Source organism: Papio anubis, chromosome 6, assembly GCF_008728515.1.
Source record: "Papio anubis isolate 15944 chromosome 6, Panubis1.0, whole genome shotgun sequence".
NCBI lineage: Eukaryota > Metazoa > Chordata > Mammalia > Primates > Cercopithecidae > Papio > Papio anubis.
The window spans coordinates 108,245,790-108,268,982 of record NC_044981.1 but is presented as its reverse complement, the minus strand read 5'-3'; the positions used below and the strand labels follow the sequence as shown (position 1 = coordinate 108,268,982).

General features: G+C 38.4%; 1 protein-coding gene across 1 annotated transcript in view; it reads left to right on the top strand.

Moving 5' to 3' along the window:
* Positions 1-23,193, top strand: part of OPRM1 (opioid receptor mu 1) — a 92,572-nt gene that overhangs the window by 36,829 nt on the left and 32,550 nt on the right. The window lies entirely within an intron of this gene.

Genomic DNA, 23,193 nt, shown 5'->3' with positions numbered 1-23,193 from the left:
TCTCTTGCTGCTTTCAGGATCCTCTCTTTGTCTTTAATCTTTGAAAGTGTGCTTATATTGTGTCTTGGTTTAGTCTTATTTGGATTAAGCCTGATTGGAGACTTTTGGCCTTCCTTTACCTTGACATCTATATTTTTCTCCCGGTTTGGAAATTTTTCTGCTATCATGTATTAAATAAGCTTTCTACCCCTTTACCTATCTCTAATCCCTCTTGAATGCCAAAAACTGCTAATTTGCTCTTCCAATGTTGCCCCATAAATTCCATAAGCTTTCTTCAATCTTTTTCATTCTTTTTTTCTCCTCTGACTATAAATTTTTAAATAACATGTCTGAGTTTACAGATGTGTTTGTTGTGTTTGTTTTGCTTGATAAATTTGCTTGATGCTCTTTATTACATTTTTCACTTCGTTCTGTACTTTTCAGCTCCAAGATTTTTATTTGATGTTTTGTTCCTTTAATCTCTCTGTTAAATTTCTCAGATAAATTTCTGAATTGTTTTGCTATATTTTCTTTAAGTTTACCAAGTTTATTTATTCATTTATTTATTTGAGATAGAGTCTTGCCGTGTCACCCAGGTTGGAGTGCAGTGGTGCAATCTCAGCTCACTGCAACCTCCACCTGCTGGGTTCAAGTGATTCTCCTGCCCTCGCCTCCTGAGTAGCTGGACCTGCAAGCACATACCACCACACCCAGCTAATTTTTGTATTTGTAGTCGAGATGGAGTTGAAGCACATTGGCCAGACTGATCTCAAACTCCTGACCTCAAGTGATCTGCCCACCTTTGCCTCCCAAAGTGCTGGGATTACAGGGTTTAGCCACTGTGCCTGGCCTTACTAAGCTTTTTTAAAACAGTATTTTGATTTCTTTTCTGATAGTTCATTTATCTCCATCTCTTTAGAGTTAGACCTTAGCACCCTATTTTGCCATTTGATTATGTCATGTTTCCTTAATTGTCCTTGATATTCATGGTCATGCATTGATGTCTGTGCATTGAAAAATGAGTACTTATTCTAATCTTTGCAGTCTGACTTGGTCTGGAAATGTCCTTCAATAGTCCAGATATTCTGGGGTAGATTGTCTGATGTGGTATCTAAGACTCTGACTGCTGCACCTGTTTCAGCACTAGGGGGTGCCTATGCCTAGGACTGCCATGCCAGCACAGTCTGGGCTGAAATTGCTGTTAGCTAGTTTCTGTGGCTCCCAAGTTTTCAGATGTTTGGGATGGGATTTTTGTCCGTGTTTAGTGGCTAGTTGGATTTCTGTCAAGAGGAAATGAAGCAAGAGAACTCCTATTTTGCAATCTTGTTCATATTACTCCCCTTTGGCATTTATTGCAGGATAGGCCTAGTGGTAACAAACTCCTTCAGCTTTTATTTTTCTGGAAACAACTTCTCCCTCACTTTTGAAAGACAGATATAGAATCATTAGGTGACAGGTTTTTTTTTTTTTCTTTTAGCACTTTGAAATTACCAACCCACTGCCTCTGGCTTCCAAAGTTTCTGATAAGAAATATGCTGATAATCTGATTGAGAATCTCTAAGATGAGACAAGTTTCTTCTGTCTTGCTGCTTTATCTCTCTTTATTTTTGTCTTTCAACATTTTGATTATGTGTCCTGAGCATCTTTTATACATGACAAGTTTCTTCTTTCTTTCTGTTTTTAAGATTCTCTCTTTATCTTTGTCTTTCAACAGTTTGATTATGTGGGTCTCTTTAAGTTCACCTTACTTAGGGATCATTAGCTTTTTGGATGTTTATATTCTTGTCTTTCACAAAACTTGGGAAGTTTTCAACTATTATTTCTTCATGTAATCACTCAACCACCCCCACTTTCTTTTTCCTTTAGGACTGCCACAATATGTGTGTTAGTCCATTTCATGGTGTCTCATGGGTCCCTTACGCTGTGTTTTTTCTTCACCTTTTTTCTTTCTCTTCTTCAGACTTGATAGTTTCAATTGTCCTATTTTCAATTCACTAATTCTTCTTCCTACTCAACCCTGCTTTTGAATCCTTTTGGTCATTTTTTAAAATTTCAGTTATTCTTATATTCAGCTCTAGAACTTCTTTTTTGTTTCTCTTTAGATTTTCTATTTCCTTATTGATATTTTCATTTTGTTCATGCATTGTTTTCTTGACCTTCTCCATATCCTCCTTTTGTTATTTGAGTAGCTTTCAAATGGTGTTTTAAAGACTTCTTTAGTAGGTTTGTCTTCTGATCTCTGTCAGTAACAGTTTCTGTTGTTGTTCATACTTTTTTCTTTCTTTGTATGCCTACTAATTTTTTTTTTCAAAAATAGACATTTAAATCTGATAATCTGGTAACTCTAGAAATCAGGTTGTTCCCTTTCCCCAGAGTTTGCTGTTATTTTGTTTCATTTTGATTTGATTTTGATTCTTGTAAGTTATCTCTGTGCCAATGATTAGCCTACGATATAAACTTAACGTCTTCTCAGGCGTTTTTCTGAGCCTGTGCCTCTCCCTTGGCTTGTTAGTGACTTTCTGATTTTCCTGGTATATGCAGTTGCTTTGGAATATCCTAGTCTTTAATGTCTGATCATCAAAAAAGGAAAAACAAATGAAGTAGGGGGAATATGGTCCTGGTAATTTAAATTCCCTGGAAGTTGCTTCAGTTACAGGAAAAGAAATTTGTAATATTTGAAGGTGAGGAGATACAACAATGACTATCTGTCTTTGCGTCTGCACCTCCATGATCAGAAGCAGCAGTCAGCACTCAGAACATAGATTCTGATATTTGGAGGACAGAGTTCTTCTTGCCTACGTTGGCTCCTGCAAGCTACATGCAAGCTGCATGCAAGCTTCCTGGAGCTCATGCACTGCCTCCAACCAGGCTCAGGGTAAGAGAGAGAAAGCTGCTAGCCAGATAAGAGCAGAAATTGACCAAAATTAACCACAGTTTACTGTCAAGCATTCCCCTGGAAGTTGCAAGCCTTCAATAACACTCCAAAGTTCAAAAATATTTGCAACAGACAGAATATGCTAATGCAGTTGTTATCTAGATGGGGAAACAGATTCTTGAAGCTTCTACTCATCCATCTGCCCAGAATCTTTGCCACTGTTATTCAAGAGGTGGTAGCATGCATCTTGAAAGGCTGTGATGAAGATCAAGTAAGAAAAATCCAAGTAAACTCTTTAGAGCAATGCCTAGCATTCAACAAATGTTAGCTATAATTATAAAGCTCAAAAACAGTATCTATCTCCATTATTATTTAATTTGTTTTAATGATAATTTTTGTGGTAATATCGTCAACACTTCACATTTATGGAAATTGAGACTCAGCAACTTGACTAACATCACAGACAGTGTTCAGATTTTTATATCGTAATTCCAAACCCAATATTCTTACTACTAGAATATGCTGCACCGTTTTACTCCTAAATTGGTTAAGAAGCCAAATATAGGAGGAGATTAACAAATCAAGGTAGCTGTAGTTACTCATTGGTCTGTGGGTTCACAGCATTTTAATAGAGCCGACTTTGCTCTTAAGATAGAGTAAGCAGTTGGTATGACTCAGGAATCTCTATGAATGTTTCTTCCTTAAAAGGCAAGTTTTTGCTTCTAAATCCTGTAACAATTAAGATTCTAATTAAGGGAACATTGGATAGACATATTAAGGAGCAAAATACCTCTAGAAGGTATTGAAAATACTCACTGTAAGTATAAGCCAGTTGATTACAACTGAGCAAGCAGGTCTTCACTTTGATAACTTCTAGACCTAAAGACCATGTTTAACTGATATTTGAAGGTATGAAATGCATAATATGGAAAGAGATTTAACCTAGAGCATGGTGAAGATCTAGCTAAAGGCACAGTGTGTAGTCATAGATGCTGAAGGAAGGAAGCAGCTCTAAAAAAAGGTGAATGGTATCCAATACTAGCTTTCATACTCCCAGGTCCACCTGAGATGGGTTTTTGCCTGCCACAGATAGACACTGGATATGCCGAGATTTCAGTGGTGCAGCAGCTGATGTAGCTACTATGCCCCTTAAGTGGCCTGTACCCATCTGTCAACATCATTGGAAAATGTCTATTGTTTCCCTCTAATTGCTGATTTTTGTTGGCCTGCTCATCATGAAGCCTGATCCTCATTGTTATCTTCAAGTACACTGTATTATCCATGCTCACCAGACAAAACCACCAGGAATATCTCTGTAGTTTAAAAAAAATAGGTTTATTGATCTTGCTGCAGCAAGGGACACAGAACAACCAGGGATTTCAGTTTATATTTGGTGATTTGGGAAAGGATTCAAAGAAACGAAGGTCTATCCAGACAGGGTGCTGTCTTAAAGCAAGAGAAATTTGATGAATGAGCACCAGCAATTTTTTATCTAGGAGGCAGAATTAAGCACATAAGGCTAGAGTTGTTACTGAGCAGTGGTCAATGACAATAAGAAGCAGTGGTTACTTAATGTTAACCGGAAAAGGGAGATGCTTGCCATTTTTATGGTTGTGGGTGATTTTGGTTTTCTTTCTTGTCCAGGCACGGTTACAAAGTTAACTTATTTTTGTCTTGTTGCATCACACCATGGAGAGACCTCATCTGAGGTTTAAATTCTATGGAATTTTGTTCCACAGAGGAATACCACAGACTGATGGTTAGCAACTAGGCTGCTCCCCAAAAGCTCTCAGGGACTTTTTTTGGTCTTTCTCAAAATTACTCAACTGACTATTATATACTGTCCATTCTCCTTCTTTGGCAATAGGAGGGGGATAAAAATGAGAATCAATGTGGGAGTGGTAAAATAACAAGCACTGGGAAGGTATGGTTTATTCTTATTGGAGGGAAATCTCCTACGAGTGTGAGATGATTAGGAATGTCATAATTAAACAAATATATAAATGTGGCCATTAGGATCAAGAGAATGCATCATGTTATTCAGGCATAGCAAGGCAGGCAATTGAGTGCAGACTGAAGGTGGTCTCTGTACTTATAAACCAATAGATAAAACAAATAATACTACTATAATCATCACATATGTTACATAGCACTAAGATTTCATGTGCAAGCATGCAAAAGGTTGAAATGTATTTTCAAATTCGTTGATAGCACAAGATTTGCCTTTATTCAATACTAAAACTGAGTACTTGTTTAAAGTGAATTTCAATCTTTCATTTTCAAGATAGCTAACTGAAAACAAGCGCAAGACTCCACTCCTGGTGTCCAAACTCCAAAACATGATAGAGACTATTTTTTAGATAATATAAAGCAATAAATCAATGGACAGTCATACATTAGTTTATGAAAATGGCAGAGAAATTCTTACTAAACAATGTGATCTTTTAAAGGGCCCTATTAAAGGTTATTCCTGTTTTCTCTGCCATTTTTGAACCAACTGAGAGATAAGACAAAATGAATTAACAACTTCACTACTGATAAATATCTTTATAATGAAAAGTTGTGCAGTAACAATGGCTTCCCAATTCTTATCCCAGAATGCAGCATATTAAACCACCTGATTGCCTGCTTGGACCACTGGTGACCTCCGCACATGGATACCCGCCCCTTTAAAATTTAGAAAATAGAGTAGCTTTGTGTTTTCCTTGAGAAGCTGAATCTCAAAGAAAGAGAGAAAGGGAGAAAGCGATACATATCCTATTCTTTAAACATATAAACTAGCTAAGTCACTCCTCCTTTTGAAAGGAGTGAATAATGGAACTGAGAGAAATCAAAGCAGAGAAATGGTGGATGACTTCACTCATGAAACATGAAGTCAGAAGAAAGGAGTTTCTCCCATTGCAGATAAACTAAAGCGCTAAAAGAATACCTGAAACTAAGAACAGCCAATATAAGCTGCAGATAGTGGAGGCAACCCCACTGATATTCCATAATGAGGCAGATTTCCACAGTGGTAGCAGGCATGTTAGTTTACTCTTTTATATCTTCCGGGCTAGACATAAGCAACAGTGTCCTTTATAAAATTCATGCATACTTACGGAAGAGATACTAGGCTATACGTGGGAGACTAGCACTTCTCTGCAGGATTAGAAGGAAAGATAAGTAATCGAAATCAGATGACCAGCCACTAATGTATTACATCTACTACAAGCCATCTCATCCTCTGTTTTTATTGAAAACTGCATGGTGTGTAAACTCAGGAGCTAATTCTAACCTTTATCTCCAGCCAGGCTGCACAAGCAGAAGCAGTGAACAGTCTACTAGGGAATATTATCTTCAAGGATCAGCTCAAAGCCAATAATCATCACACTGTTGAAGAGTGACCACCCCAGGAAAGAGACAGGGCAGCAGTGGGAACACAACAAACAGAAGAATTTACACTTGAGGAAACAGAATAAAAAAGCAATCACACAAGGACTTTAAAATAAATCATATCAGGCATGGTGGCTCACACCTGTAATCCCAGTACTTTGGGAGGTGAAGTCATGTGGGTCACTTAAGTCCAGGAGTTCGAGACCAGCCTGGCCAACATGGCAAAACCCATCTCTACTAAAAATACAAAAATTAGCCAGTGTGGTGGCCCACGCCTGTGATCCCAGCTACTTAGGATGCTGAGGCAGCAGAATCATTTGAACCTGGGAGGTGGAGGTTGCAATGAGCCAAGCTTGTTCCACTGCACTCCAGCCTGGGTGACAGAGCAAGACACTGTCTCAGAAAAATGAATGATAATAAGTCATATTTCACATCTTCAGAGAGATAAAGGAGAGAATTTGTTTACGAAATAGGAGGAAGCAATTCAAAAATAGTAAGAGGTGGTTATTAACAAGCAAAGCATAGCACCTAAATTCCCAGACAACCTAGATTTCAATTCTGGCTCTGACGACAATCAATAGTTGGATGTCTCCAGGGCAAATTACTAAACCAATCTGTGTCTTCATTTTTCCATCTGTAAAATGAAGATAGTCATGGTATATACCTTATATGGTGGTATGAGGATTAAATAATTTAGCATTAATAAAGCACTCTGAACAGTATCTGACATATAAATGTTTGTTAAATAAACAAACAAATTGGAAATTCTAAAAATAACAACCATAATTTTTGGCATTCAGGATTTTATGGGTGAGCTGAAAACCAGGAGAGAAGGCAAAGGGCATGTTAATGAGCTGGAAGAACACAGAAAATGGGATGGAGGCCGGGCGCGGTGGCTCACACCTCTAATCCCAGCACTTTGGGAGGCTGAGGCGGGCAAATCACCTGAGGTCAGAAGTTCAAGACCAGCCTTGCCAACATGGTGCAACGCAGCCTTTACTAAAAATACAAAAATTAGCCAGGCATGGTGGTCCACGCCTGTAGTCCCAGCTACTCAGGAGGTTGAGGCAGGAGAATCGCTTGAACCTGGGAGGTGGGAGGTTGCAGTGAGCCGAGATCAGAGCCGGGGGACAGAGCAAGATTCCTTCAAACCAACCAACCAACCAACAAACAAAAAAAGACAAGAAAAGAAAAGAAAATGGGACAGAAATGGAGAGTATGAAGAAACACATAAGATACTAAAAGGATAGACACAGAAAAGCTAAAATTTATCTATTAAAGGTAGAGAACAAAGAAAATGGAAGAGAGGCAATATTGGAAGAAATAACAGCCCAAACGTCCTATAACTAAAGAAAGGAATGAGACTAAACTGATGTCTCTGTGTTCCAAGCACAATAAATATTTTTTAAAATTCTTGCCACATTTTAATAAAATTCAAGAACATACAAAAGAGATAAGATTGCAAGTACTACAAGAGAAGAGAAAATTATATTTTTAAAGGGAATAGAATGAGAGTTTTCAACAACACAATCGGCATCAAGAAGACAACGAATAGAGCAACATTTTCAAAGTGAACAAAAACTACTTTGAACCTTAAGCCAAACCAGCTCTCTTAGAGGTTATATCCTCAACGTACACTAGAAACATGCTTTTTAGAGATATTGAAGTAAATAGCAACATAATCAGTTACAAATATTGAAAATGATACAGTGAACAATAGGAATGAGACAAAGCAAAAAGAACTGGTATTTTTCATTACAAGGATGAAATTATGTATGTGTACCTTTTTCATAGAGATTAAATCTCTTTTTTATATAACCAACTAAAATAAGCACTTTTTTTTTTCCAGACAGAGTTTCACTCTGCTCCCAGGTTGGAGTGCAGTGGCGTGATCTCGGCTCACTGCAACCTCCACCTCCCGGGTGCAAGCACTTCTCCTGCCTCAGCCTCTCGAAGAGCTGGGATTATGAGTGCAGACCAGCATGCATAGCCAATTTTTATAATTTTAGTAGAAATGGAGTTTCACCATTTGGGCCAGGCTGGTCTCAAACTCCTGACCTCAAGTGATCCACCCACCTCAGCCTAAAATAAGCATTTCAAGTGCTCCTGTACAGGGGGCTTGAAAGACTTACAAGACTCAACCCCACCTCTGAGATACGCACCATGTGTTAGAGGGAGGAAGGGTAGAACAGTGAACAGACCCAGGGAATCCCAGTCTGTCATTTACTGGCTTTACAGATTGGGGAAAAGGAGCTGATGTCTCTGAGCCTTAGTTTTCTTGCCTGTAAAATGGGGATGATGAAGTGCCCACCCCATCAACTTTATGAATTACTTAGTGCAATACCGGGCACGTAGACAATATTCATTCTCATTACTCCTCTTCTCATGTATAAAGAGATACTTGAAAAGGCAATCGCCATGTAGTAGGATTTTACTTTATTTTTATGTTATTCTTTGTATTTTCCTGTATTGTGTATTTGTACAGTAAGCTTGTGTTATTTTTACAAAGTTTAAATAATGCACCCTGTAAAGGAATCAATATTTTTATATTATCAGAAGAAGATTTCAGAGATCATTTTTAATAATCTCAGAATAAGTAAGACCTTTATGAAAAACATGTACAGGCACATACACCACAGGTAGTCAAAATGTAATACTTCTAAGGGACAAAAACACTATGAATAATGTTAACCAATAGCAATCTTTGAGGAAATATTTGCAGCATGTATCTTAAATTTTTATAAATCAATAGGAAAAGACAACCCAATAAAAATGGTCAGAAAAAAAAATAAATTCATAGAAGAGGCAGTACAATTAACCCAGAAATAGATGAAATTATTTTCAACCTCTAAATAGTATACTGTTAATTGAAACAATAATGGCATATTACATATCATTCATAACATTGGTAGATATGGCTGGACATGGTAGCTCATGCCTGTAATCCCAGCACTTCTGGAGGCTGAGGCAGGCAGATCGTTTGAGTTCAGGAGTTCAAGGCCAATTTAGGCAATCGAGGGAGATCCCATCTCTACAAAAAATAAACAAAAATTTAGCCAGGTGCAGTGGTGTGTGCCTGCAGTCACAGCTACTTGGGAGTTTGAGATGGGAGGATCATTTAAGCCAGTGAGGTCAAGGCTACAGGGTGCAGTGAGCTGTGATCACCCCACTGCACTCCAGTCTGAGTGACAGAGCAACACTCTGTCTGAAAACAAACAAAAAAAAGATTGGTAGATGTTTTAAAGTATTTTGACATCAAATATTGGGAGGATGTAGGAACAAACGATCATGTGCCTCAGATCAGAGGACAACTGCTTTTCCAGGTAATTTGGGTGACCTTCTCTAAAGAGAAATGTGGATCCTCTGGAAACTGCTAACACCAGCCCAGAGAAAGATTTGCACAAAGAGACAGTTACAGCAACAACCATTGCAGCGTTGCTAATAATATTGAAATATGAACAACGTAAATGCCAAGTGGCAAAAAGGATACATAAAATGAGGCGTATTCATATAAAATACTACTACACAGCTATTTTTTAAAAAATGAACTAAGCTGGGCATGATGGCTCACACCTGTAATCCCAGCACTTCGGGAGGCTGAGGCAGATGGATCACCTGAGGTCAGGAGGTTGAGACCAGCCTGGCCAACATGGCGAAACCCCGTCTCTATTAAAACTACAAAAATTAGCTGGATGTAGTGACGAGCACCTGTAATCTCAGCTACTCAAGAGGCTGAGGCAGGAAAATCTCTCGAACCCGGGAGGTGGAGGTTGCAGTGAGTCGAGATCATGTCATTGGACTCCAGCCTGGGCAACAAGAGCGAAACTCCATCTCAAAAAAAAAAAAAAAAAAATGAACTAAGTCTACAGGTATTAAAACGAAGAACCCACAAAATTATATTGCTGACTAAAAAGTTGAAGGAACTCACAAAATATATACAAAGTAGATAGAGTATGTTACTATTCGAGTTAAGAAAATAAATAATGTAGTCCGGGCGCCATGACTCACACCTATAATCCCAGCACTTTGTGAGGCTGAGGTGGGCGGATCACCTGAGGTCAGGAGTTCAAGACCAGCCTGGCCGACATGGTGAAACCCTGTCTCGACTAAAATATATAAAACAAAAAATAGTTGGCCATAGTGGTGTGCACGTGTAATCCCAGCTACTTGGGAGGTTGAGGCATGAGAATCGTTTGAGTCCCAGAGGCAGAAGTTGCAGTGAGCCAAGATCATGCCAGTGCACTCCAGCTTGGGCTGCAGAGTGAGACTCTGTCTCAAAAAAATAAAAAATAAAAATAAATAATGCAGCATTGGATATTTTCTAAGGGTACATATTTATGCACATAATTATTGTCAAGGCAATGTAACAGTCCAAACTCATGAGGCAGAGAGAGTGTGTGGTGTGTATGTGTTTGAGGAAAAGAGGCATATGATACTGGAATTGGCTTAAAGGGGTCTTTAGTATTACTGGAAACTTGTGTACAAGTGTTTTGTACACAAAAATTTGTGTTTTCATAAACTGATTAAAATTAATTTTAACATTGAATGAAAAAAGAAAGTTTGACTCAATACTTGTTTAAAGACTACATATGCTAAAGGAGATATAATCAAGTCATTACTGTAATATAAAACAGACTAACCTGAAGAGAATTGGGAGAAAGAAGAAGAAAGGAGGAAGAAGAAGAGGAATAGGAGAAGGAAGAAGAAAAATAACAAGAAGAAGAAGAAACGGAATACGTAGTAGAAGTAGCACTAACCGCAGTAATAGTAACAATAGTCATTAGCAGAACTCAACCTAGAGAGATCACACCCGTGGAAAGGATCAAAAGACATCATGAAGGAGATAGTATTTGAATCGGGCTCATTATCAATATTTCACTGTAGGTATATTTTGGCCCAATCTTCCATAGTCATATCCTAGAACTGGACATCAAGAACTCCAAAATCTCCCCTGTAAGAATCATCACCTTTCAGACAAACACCTCTTCCTTTCCAGACCCTGAATCTGATACCTCCCCCAAAACTGAGCTCTTCAAGCCATCATCCTCATTCCTTTTTTATAAACTACAAATCTCAAATGAGCATCTAATATTGCCAAGCAAATGTTTCTCTGCTAAATTTACTTTCCTGTTCTCCTCTCTTCTAGACCTCCGACCTTTTCTTCTCTATCATTTCCTTTCATGGATACTTCTGGGTTTTATTTTATTTATTCATCCAACAAATACTCATTTTGTTCCTTTCCAATAGAATTCAGGACAGTGAATATGGATTCTTTCATGAAGTTTTGCTGACAAGTAAAACAAATGAAAATTATAAAACAGAAAAAAATGCGGTTAATAGAGGGCTTTCAATAAAAAAAAAACAATAAAAGCAGGCAAAAAAAGTTCTCAACAGATCTACAAGCCTCTTCTGTATCTGTACCCATATTTTTAGTCTTGTTGCTCGTCATAATCAAGAAGAAATCAACCAATCCACATGTGCTCCAAACCCCACCCCCTTTCAGTTTCTCAAGGACATTGCTCATACTCTATTTTCCCTGCTTCTTCAAGTTTTCATTGCTACAACATGATTTAGTAGCACACATACATTCTCTAGTATATCAAATCATAAGGAGGTTGTTTCTAGGATTTTTGTTTTGTTTTGTTTTTAGAGACGGAGTTTCACCACGCTGGCCAGGCTGGTCTTGAACTCCTGGCCTCAAGTGATCCTCCCACCTCGGCCTCCTAAAGTGCCGGGATTACAGGCATGAGCCACTTCGCCCAACCTTCAAATCACGTTTTTTAAAAAACGAAATAAGGCCCGGCATGGTGGCTCATGCCTGTAATCCCAGCATGTTGTAAAGCTGAGGTGGGTGAATAACTTGAGGTCAGGAGTTCAAGACCAGCCTGGCCAACATGGTGAAACCCTGTCTTTACTAAAAATACAAAAATGAACTGGGCATGGTGGCACACGTCTGTAATTCCAACTACTCAGGAGGCTGACGAAGAAGAATCGCTTGAACTTGGGAAGTGGAGATTGCAGTGAGTTGAGATGATGCCACAGCACTCCGGCCTGAGCGCCAGAGTGAGACTCCATCTCAAAAAATAAAAATAAAAATAAAAACTAATTAATTAATTAAAACAAAAACAAAAATCTTTCTTGACCTCACAGTTCTCTTTCCCTCTTGGTACCAAAATATCTCCAAAGACGTTTCTAAATCATTGACTTCCAGATCCTCACTCCCCATTTACTTTTTTTTTTTTTAACTCATATCTGTTTATCATCCAACCCTACTACTCCATGGAATTTGCCAAGGTTCTTAACAGGCATTTTGTCAAAGGCAGTGAACATATTTCTGTTACTCAATCTCCTTACATTCAGCAAATTTGACCACTATAGACTTCATGGTAATCTTTCTTCTTTTGACTTCCTTAACCCCAGCTCTGGGTTTCTTGCTTAAATTCTCTGGCCATTTCTAAGTTCCTCTACTTTCTCAGAGCTTTAACCTAGGCCCTCTTCTCTTCCGTGCATATACTTTCTCCTTAAGTTTTCTTCCTCAGTTCCATGCTTTATAAACTACCCATATGTCTACTACTCCCAAAGTCACATCACTAGCCCTGTCCTCTCTTCTAAACTCCACATTCCAACTGCCTATTTAATTTCCTTACCAGTGACCTAATAGGCACTTAGCAAAAATAAGAAACAAAAATAATATCCATTGCGTATATCCCCTTTCAGTAATTCCTTTTTATGCTGCAGGTCTGTTATCCTTAAAACCAGACTATGAGAGTAAGCCTGTATTTCTAAGAAAGGGAAAAAGAACCCACAGGGAGAGCCATTGACTATCGATTCCATTATAGAATTTTGAAAGCTTTAGCTTTAAGATGCAAAACTAGATGGATGAGAAAGGAAAATGTTTTTCATGAATTCTGAAAGCTTGCACTTAATTATGAAAAACATATCCTAGGCTGCATGTGGCGGCTCACACCTGTAATCCCAGCACTTTGGGAGGCCAAGGAGGGAGGATCTCTTGAGTCTAGGAATTTGAGACCAGCCTGGGCAACATGGTGAAGCCCCATCTCTCATCTCTACAAAAAGTACAAAAGATTAGCCGGGCCTGGTGACGCATGCCTGTGGTCCCAGCTACTTGGGAGGCTGAGGTAGGAGGATCGCTTGAACAGAGGAGGTCAAAGCTGCAGTGAGTCATGATTGTGCCACCGCACTCCAGCCTGGGCGACAGAGCCAGACCTTATCTCAGGAAGGGGGCGGAGGGGAAGAAAGGTCATCCTAAAAACTGAAAGAATACAGCTTATGCAATAGGTCATACATTAGAAAATAAAAGCTGTTGAAAATGTTGATGATCCTGCCACACAGAGAGGAAGACAGGAGAGAGGAAAACATTCTGGGTTGGGGAAAGACATTTGAGAGGATAGGAGAAAGAGAGCAGGAGAAATTAACTCAGTGTGAGCCCTGCCTTTACCAACTGATCATCTCATTCCCTCACTCCAGGAAAAACTTTTTATGGGGAAACAAACAAAAGGAATCCAAAGCAATAAAAGATGTGACCTCTCACCTGACTGGAATTCTGGAGAGAGACACTTCACAGAGTGTCCCAGGGTCCCCTGGAGTAGCTAGAGGGGAGTAGAAATCTGGCCAGATGACGCTTGGCAAAGAGAAACTGAAATGGTCTTTTAATATGAGGAGGAGACCCAAAATGGGATAGAGGAGGTTAATGGAGTTGGGAACTTTTGTGCCAGCCAGAGGCACCTGCGCTGCATGTGGGAAGTGAGCCCTCTAGAGTCTTGTGGCAGAAATCCAGAGGAGACACCAGAGAGATCATCAGGCTTCCTCCAGGAACAGCTCTGAGAGCCAGAGTTGAGAGGTGAGCAGGGAGGGGCTGGAAATATGTAGGGTGGGGCTCAAGACTCATACACACTGGAGTCCTCTGTAAGAAAACGATAAAAAATCATAAGTAAAAATAAGAAACTAAAGCAGATAATTCAATGGAAAAATGATTTACAAATATAAAGTTTTAAAATTTGACAAATAGCACAGATATCACAAAATTCAGAAAAGATACTTTTTTTATCTTTTTAATTTGTTTTCATTTTTTAGAGATGAGATCTTGCTCTATTGCCCAGACTGGAGTGCAGTAGCATGATCGTAGCTCACTGCAGCCTTGAACTCCTAGGCTCAGTGGATCCTCCCACCTTGGCCTCCCAAAGAGCTTAGGATTAAAGATGTGAGCAACTGCACCTGGTCAGAAAAATAAATATTTTTGCTAGTTAACTCCCTGCCATACCTCTGTAATGCCTTCTTAAATGGTAGGCTGCATACTTTAGGAATGCCTGATTCTTTGATTAAAATTTCAGATTATCATTTTCTATACAGAAAAGGGAATAATAATTAGTTTCTCTGGCATGGTTAATGAAAAATTTATTTATTTTTATTGATATTTTACATAATTTTTTAGTTTGCAAATTGATCCTGGAATTATCATTTAAATTTGTAAGATTGTCAGATATGGGCACATTTCTATCAAGATCATTTCTTATATGAGCTATAAGATTTATCAGGAAAGTTTTTATCACATAAGTGAAATGTAATCCAATATGTTAAGACACATGAAATATGTGATTTCACATACAGACATACTCATGGCTTTAGTAGTGCAGCAAACTTAACACCTTCAAATGCAAGAATCCTGATAAATTCTATTTCAAAACAATTGCCATCAAAAGTTATAGTCCATAAATAATTGCATTTTACATGTATAATCAGCTATAGTCATGATAGATGAGAATTGCTTTGATTAGATATGATAAAAATCAAATCCTCTACTTACAAAAACGTGTGTAAGATGATTTAAAAAAATTCCCACAGATTGGCTTCTGCCTGACATTTCAAACCTCATTTCTTTCACACTCACGAATTTCTGACGTAGTCTACAAAGTGCATTCCTATCTTTCCTCCCTGTCTCACTCCCTCTTTTCCTCTCTGTTTTTTTCTGGAACTTGATCCTTCTCTGCCTTCAGCATTCTTTCCATTCTGCATCACAGCACAGAGCCATCCCATCTGCTCGCATTAGAGAATCATTATCTAGAGTCTGGTGACCTGTACGTGAGTGGCTCCGGCTAAACTGTAGACATTTCCAATGGCTTAATGAACAGTCTCCTTTGTCCCGCAACAGCATACATCCAAAGTGTCAACACCAAATCTGCTTTTCCTCTCTGCCTTCTCTGTTAGACAACGCTATTGCCATCTATTCATTCTCCCATGCTAGAAATGCGGAAGTCACATTACACCCTTCTTTCATTCCCTCCTTCTAAAAAATAATTAAGTCTTGTTGATCCTTCTTTCTAATAATCTCAATTCTCCATTTGTTGTATCTTCCTAAGTGATTTTACTGATTATTGTGTTGTTCTCATTGTGGTGGTGGTGGGGTGAAGAGGTGAGAAAAAGTAAGTGCCTTTTGAGAAGTATTGTCTCTGAGAAACCAATACGACAAGCAGGCACAGATGTCCAAACAAAAGGAGAAAACGTAGTCACAAATCTGGGAACAGAGAGGTTGGGAGTCAGTTTACATAGAACTGATAGGTTCAAACCATGGATTGTAAGAAAATAAACCAAAGAGCCGGGCGCGGTGGCTCACGCCTGTAATCCCAGCACTCTGAGAGGCCGAGGCGGGTGGATAACGAGGTCAGGAGATTAAGACCATCCTGACTAACACGGTGAAACCCCGTCTCTACTAAAAACACAGAAAAAAGTAGCTGGGCGTGGTGGTGGGCGCCTGTGGTCCCAGCTACTCAGGAAGCTGAGGCAGGAGAGTGGCGTGAACCCGGGAGGCGGAGCTTGCGGTGAGCTGAGATGACGCCACTGCACTCCAGCCTGGCAACAGAGCGAGACTCCGTCTCATAAATAAATAAATAAATAAATAAATAAATAAATAAATAAATAGAAAAAAAAGAGAAAAGAATGCAAAGGATATGGAAAAAATAAACAACTATGACTGTTACAGCATTCACTATAATGAGAAAATGTCTCAAGATTTCCAAGATGCACAGTCATCTTTGAAAAGAAGATAAGAAAGCTTTACATGCCTACCTCAGTGTGGCCAGAGAGGCGGAAGAGTATTTCTGGGACACACTGCTTATAACATGCTCAGCAATGCACTCCTAGAAATACACGTGGCCCGCAATGCAAGCTAGACTCCACTTTAGTTTTAGATGGAGTCTAGAGAAATGGCAGAAAAGCCTCAAATACTTGTACCTCTCTGTGCCTCGGATCCTTCACCATCAAGCAAAGGTGCCTCTTTGCTTAGTTTCATAGAGGCCTCTTCCGGTCTTCTCTTTTTGAGGCAAATTAGCAAGCAATAGTTCCTTTCCTGTAGCAGGATTCAGAGGCCTGTTATCACCCCTTTTACTCTTAGACAATGTGATCTTCAAAGTCTCATTGGGATCCTCTCATTATTCCATGACTTTCTATGATTGAAGTTTTTTTTTTTAATATGACAGTGAATTGGCATAGCAAAAACAAATATTCCCTCTTCATTCTTACTTCAAAAATTGCTGGTCCCCCAAGAAAAAAATGTTCTATCCTACACACAAAAGATAAAATAACCCAAGCCCTTATTTCTTTATTTAAATTCCATTCAACGAGTATTTGCTGGTGCCCATCTTGTGCTGGGTTCTATGCTGAATGGATTATTTTTTTCTATTTTATTTTGTTAAATTATTCTATCCATGTTACTTTTCACATTTTACTTCTATTGAGTGATTATACGTACAATGTCATTACCCAAAGTATATATTAAGCCTTATATTTGTTGTACTAAGTGCAGTAAAAAATAATTTTACTAGTAGTCTAAGCTCTCTAGAAATTTAAAGTCTACAGCATATGCTTGCATTTCTACAAAAAGTAATTTTCTAATATTAATAATGATGAAATTGTTTTATCATATTTTGAAGTTGTTTTCTTTGTCTCTTCTATATTAAAGAAATACTTAGGGCTATATACCATGATTTGAAGTTGCTAGTAATGCATACTTGATTTTTCATTTATAAAATTCCCAGATCCTAAAATATAAGAAATGATCTTTCTTCTTAGAAGTTATAAGTTTGAAATGTAAGCTATTTCTAAGCTCTAAATATCAGGTTCTTAGAAGAAAAGTAAAGCAGTGTTCTCTGTAAATCGAAAAGCTTTAGCTCCTGAGATGGATGCTTCAATGCTGTTTTCAAAGTCTTTGGTCCAAAAAAATAAATCTTCTATATATTTGCAAACAAAAACCAAAGCCACAGATAGGAATATTTCATCTAGTTATAACTACATATATATGTAATCTGATATATATATATATATATCAGCAAATATAGCATAGTAACATTTTTCTATAATACATAAATACTATTTATCACAGAATACAGAAATCAGAGAAGCAAAACATGTCATTTTTATAGAAACTTCTGATAAGTGCTATTCATGTCCTGAAGTAAAGTTTTCAGAAATCGAATAATGCAGGAAATGGGCACTTCCAGAAAGCATAATACAAAAATGGGAAAGTAAGGTCTCTTGGCTGTAATGGAAGCATCTCTCTTTCCATTTCCTTTCCCACACCCAGAGGGATAGTGCAGTGACATGCGGCCACGTTCTCTCCACACCCTCCACTCCAGTTTCCAATTCCAAAACAAGAATTTGAAGAGCCTTACAAAAATGCATACCAAAAAATAAGAGAAATAAAGGAGAAGGCAGGCCAATAGAAACCAAGAGAGAATGAAACAATCAGATTAGCAGGAGAGGTGACACAATAGAAATGTGTGCCATGAGCTTCTACACAATTATTATGAGGATACACAGATTTGCCTCTGATATTTTCAAGCACCAAATGCAGAAAGAAAAATATCATTAGTTATTCATTTTACGTTTTCTATACACAAAGTTCATCATGGTTCTGAGAAAGCAATTTCCCCTTGCTCTGTCTGACAGATAGTTTACTCAAGGTTTGTCATTAGGGGACCTGGAGGAGGAAGAAAGCGGAGAAGATTGAGAGAGGACAACACAGCAAAGACAATGTGGAGAGAAAGAGTGACATGCCACCAAGAAGACGGATAGTCATCCCACTCTGGTGACACACAGAGATGGAAACAGCCACTTGTCCTCTGGATGGAGATGCCTCTTTGCTTAATTTCATACAGGCCTCTCTCCATCTTCTCTTTTTGAGGCAAACTAGCAAGCAATAGTTCCTTGTCTGATATCACCACTCTTTCCCTTTGCTGATGATAGCTCATTGGAAATGTCATTAACCACATAACATCACTTTGAAATAAATGTAAATTAAATGTTTCACAACATTTTGTAGCAAAGTGAGAAGTCCTCCATTCTCCTCTTCACTAAGATGGTGGAGAATATAATACAAAAAAAGAATCTAATATGTGGTCTTTCTCCATGTTAATGCCGATAGAGGATAATCACTAGTTTTGATTATGTTTTTTCTTATTTTAGAACTCCCCCACAGACACACACACACACACACACACTCACAAGTAAAAACGCACCTGGGATATCAGAATGGAATAGATGGATAATAACGGATAAAATTATTTCAGGTAGATATTCATTTGACCACATTCTTTGTCTAAATAATTACTTGAAGTGTAGGAAAGTATCTTTATTTCATTGGATTGATCCAACTAATTATGAGTATTAAAGGATGACACTCTAGGGAGGTTTTTTTTCCTCAACTAAAAAAGTTAATTTCTATGTGAAGGTAAGTGGACATAAAAGTCATGGCAATTGCAAGAAATATATCTTTCCAAGCACAATGCTGAACATATAAAAGGGGCTTCTTGAATTCTTACTGAATTAGGTATCTTTCTTCACACCACTTGGTAAAAAAAATGAAGTCAGAAAAATCAGCCCCAAAAGAGGTGAAACTCTTCCGTCTGTCACCACTGACTCTATTGTGAACTTATGAAAAAGGTAGTTGAGCAATATGAAGGCCATGATGTGGAATTAAAATAAAAAACACACACAGGTTGGATTCTAAAATGTGTCCTTCCTCCTCTCACTCTCTTGATCAGTTTTATTTCTGTACTGAGACACGATCATGACAATTCAAAGAATTAACCACAGGCCGGGTGCGGTGGCTCACCCTTGTAATCCCAGCACTTTGGGAGGCCGAGGCGGGCGGATCACGAAATCAAGGGATCGAGACCATTCTGGCCAACATGGTGAAACCCTGTCTCTATTAAAAGTACAAAAAAAAAAATTAGCTGGGCGTAGTGGCGCTCGCCTATAGTCCTAGCTACTCTGGAGGCTGAGTCAGGAGAATTGCTTGAACCCAGGAGGCGGAGGTTGCAGTAAGCCGAGATCGCCCCACTGCACTCCAGCCTGGTGACAGAGCGAGACTCCGTTTCAAAAAAAAAAAAAGAGAGAGAGAGAGAGAATTAACCACAAAACTAAACAGAAGTTTACAAAGTCCATCAGGTGTGCAGAGGTAATTTATTCAGTCTGGCTTCACTTAGCACAAATGGGTCAAAATCAATCACATTTTAGTAAGTAGTATTAGTTGGAGAAATGTGTGAAGAATAGGTCAAAAGATAAATAGGAATTATTTTATAACCATAAGAAAGGAAGAACATTTATAAACAAAAGTCATATATACAACATAAAAGAACAGGTGAGCTGCCAACAAATGGGTCTCACAATGCCTTTTCCCCAAAGCTTCTGGAAGCTCCATAAAAATCACTCTAATGGGTCAAACACTGAGATTCTCAGAAGAACACAATATTTTTCAAAAACGAATAGTGTGGTAAATTTGTTTGAATTCATAAAACAGCTATTTAATCATCTAGACCAAAGTTAATGAAATACCTACTACAAAAATTTTAATGGGATAATTAGAAAGAAACAGCGTGGGCCACTGCTTAGAGCAGAAGACGGAGTTCAGTGGCTACCATAGGAAGGGTCAATGTCAGGATTGCCTGTGAGTCCAGATGAGTCTCTCTTTGCCCATTTTGCCACAGAACACATTCACAGCACAGTACAAAGCAGTAGGCACGGAGGAAGGAAAAAGGCCTGTGTTCTAATAGCCAGGAGTTCTACTCAGACCCACTCAGGTAAACTGAATGGCAAAGATAATTCTTCCTGCAGGTCACTTCTTTTGCTAGTTTGCTAACTCTGAGTCCTATGCTCCTGTGCGAGGCCCATGGTGCGACTCTGACCATCCATTGAACTTTGCTGGGACAACATTCATGCCACCACATCAGAACAGAACAGAATGAAAAGCTTGCCCATTTTTTTTTCTCTTGAGACAGAGTCTCTCTCTGTTGCTCAGGCTGGAATGCAGTGGTACGATTCTCCTGCCTCAGCCTCCCGAGTAGCTGGGATTGCAGGTGCCTGCCACCACCCCCAGCTAATTTTTCTGATTTTAGTAGAGACAGGGTTGACCAGGCTGGTCTCCATCTCCTGACCTCGAGTGATCCATTCACCTTAGCCTCCCAAAGTGCTGCGATTACAGGCATGAGTCACCATGCCCAGCCCACATTGCTCCTTTTCTGATGAGACCATCTCTTCAGATTAAAGCCTTTGGGTATATGCTGGAGGCAATTGGAATTCTTAATCCTTTAGCTTTGTATGATTTTCTTTCACATATTTAGAAGATCGCTGAGCTCCCTTTTATATGTTGCTGTGATCCAAAGCTTGAGTAACTGGGGTAAGAATGCTGGCTATCTTTAGAGGAAGGCTTTTTAAATAAATTGAGAAAAATTAAACGGCATCGTTCCTATAAAATGCCCATTGAAAGAATTTTTTTAGATAAACATTCACTTTTCTTTTTTATTATTTTTATTGTGTAAATTGACAGATAAAATTATATATATTTACCATGTACAACATGATGTTTTGAAATGTATACACATAGTGGAATGGCTAGCATGCCAATTAACATGTATAACCACGTTTCCTTTCACCATGTTGAACCCTGACATAAGTTTTTTTTTGTCAAACACCTCATTCTGGAGAAGGAAATGATTTTTTAAAATTAAAATAAACATACATTGGAAATAGTGCTAAAATAAGCCTGAAGGAAAGGTTAGAAGTATGATGAGTCAGAAAACTGTAAAGAACCAGTTACTTAACATAAAACACTATTAAAGATAAGCCGCAAAAAGTAAGGTCTGCTAGATAGGAAAGTGGCGAACACAATGAAGCATGTCTTTAGATCACGCAGGTCTGTAACCAACGGTGAGTCTAGCAAAACTTATTTTCTGCTTTTGGGGAGAAACTTCTGCTTATTAAAAAAATCAAAAATATTTAAACTTCTTGAGTACCAGGTTCAATTATTCTAAATCTTAAAACCACAGTTTTCATTTTGCTTTTTTGTTAGTTTTTGTACTTTGGAGTATTTGTCTACATTATCTTTTTATATTTGCCATATTTAGAGTCCAAACTAAAATCACATTATTTTCTCTCCTCAAGTTAAATGGCTCTACGTTTTTATTTAAAATCCACTAAGAGAGTGAAACTTCTAATGCAAGTCAAAAAAAAAAAAAGCCCTGAAAATGTGGAGCTTTTCTGGTAGTAATGCAACTTCTGCAAGTATTGCAGACCAGATCAGGTATCAGAATTTTAAAGCTTCAGTAACAAAGCCACCCTATTGACCCTGAGGAGATTTATGAAATCACTTTCCTGATGTTATTGAAACCAAAACACTTTCCTGGACACAGAATTCAGTCCGAAAGAAAGGGCCTCCAACCAACAGCCGTCTTGGACTGAATGAGTTAGACTCAACCTCGTGTGATGGAAAAATAGTAAACACAGCTAACATTTAAAAGGAATTGATGTCACCATGTAAATCAGAAGCCCAAGGAGGGCCTGGCTTGAGGTATGGGATTCTCTCTCATTCTCTCAAATCCACATCCTCTGGATTAGGTCCATTTTCAGACAAGCTCCTCCAGCAACTACATACCATACATCTTCTCAGGTGTGGGTCCTGCAGGAAAACTACTACACTCTTTCTCCATAAGTCTCAAAATAAACTCTCACTGGCTCTGGTTGGAACATGAGACCATCCTTGCCATTCACCATAGCCCCAGTCACTGAACATCTTCATGCCCTGGACTAATAATAGAGCCCATCCCAAAGCACCTGGACTGAGAATGGGAAATGAGTGGTTCCCAGAGTGAAACTGAGGTACTATTACTAAATGAAGGTAAATATATGTGGAATCTTAAAAAAAAAATTGATGTCCAATATTTGCAAGGTATACTTCTGCCATCAGATATAATGTATTATTTCAAGTGTACCTGCTTATCTATTCTACTATCATATTTCTAATTTCTGCAGGCCTTGAAAACATATGACACTCCTAGATACTTACCCAGGAGAAAGAAAAGCATATAAAGACTTGCACAAGAATGATTATAACAGTTTATTTGTAACATCCAAAAGTTACATGCAACTCACTTCCCATTGATAGGTGAATGGATTAAAAAACAGAAGAATGGATAAGTAATACTACTTGCCAATAAAAAGGAATTATTTCTTGTTATATGCAACAACATGGATGAATCTCAGAATAATTACACTGAGTGAAAGAAGCAGCACAAAAAAAGAGTACATACTGAATGATTCTGCTTGCATCTTCTAGGAAATGCAAACTAATCTACAAGAACAGAAAGAAAACCAAGATTGGCAATTGCCTAAGGAACAGTGAGGGTGGGATATGAGGACAGGGAGGGGCAAAAAGGAAAGATTAAAGAACTACACAAAGACACTTTTGGGGGCAATTGATGTCATTGTCTTGATCAGGAGTTGACTTTTTTTCTGTAAAGTGCAAGATAGTAAGTAACTTAGGCTTTGCATGTGATCTGATTTCTGTTGCAATTATTGAACTCTGCCATCGTAGCATCAAAACACTCATGGGTTTTTAAATGGGTGTATCTGTGTTCCAATAAAACTATTTATAAAAACAGGCAGTGGCCCAGTTGCAT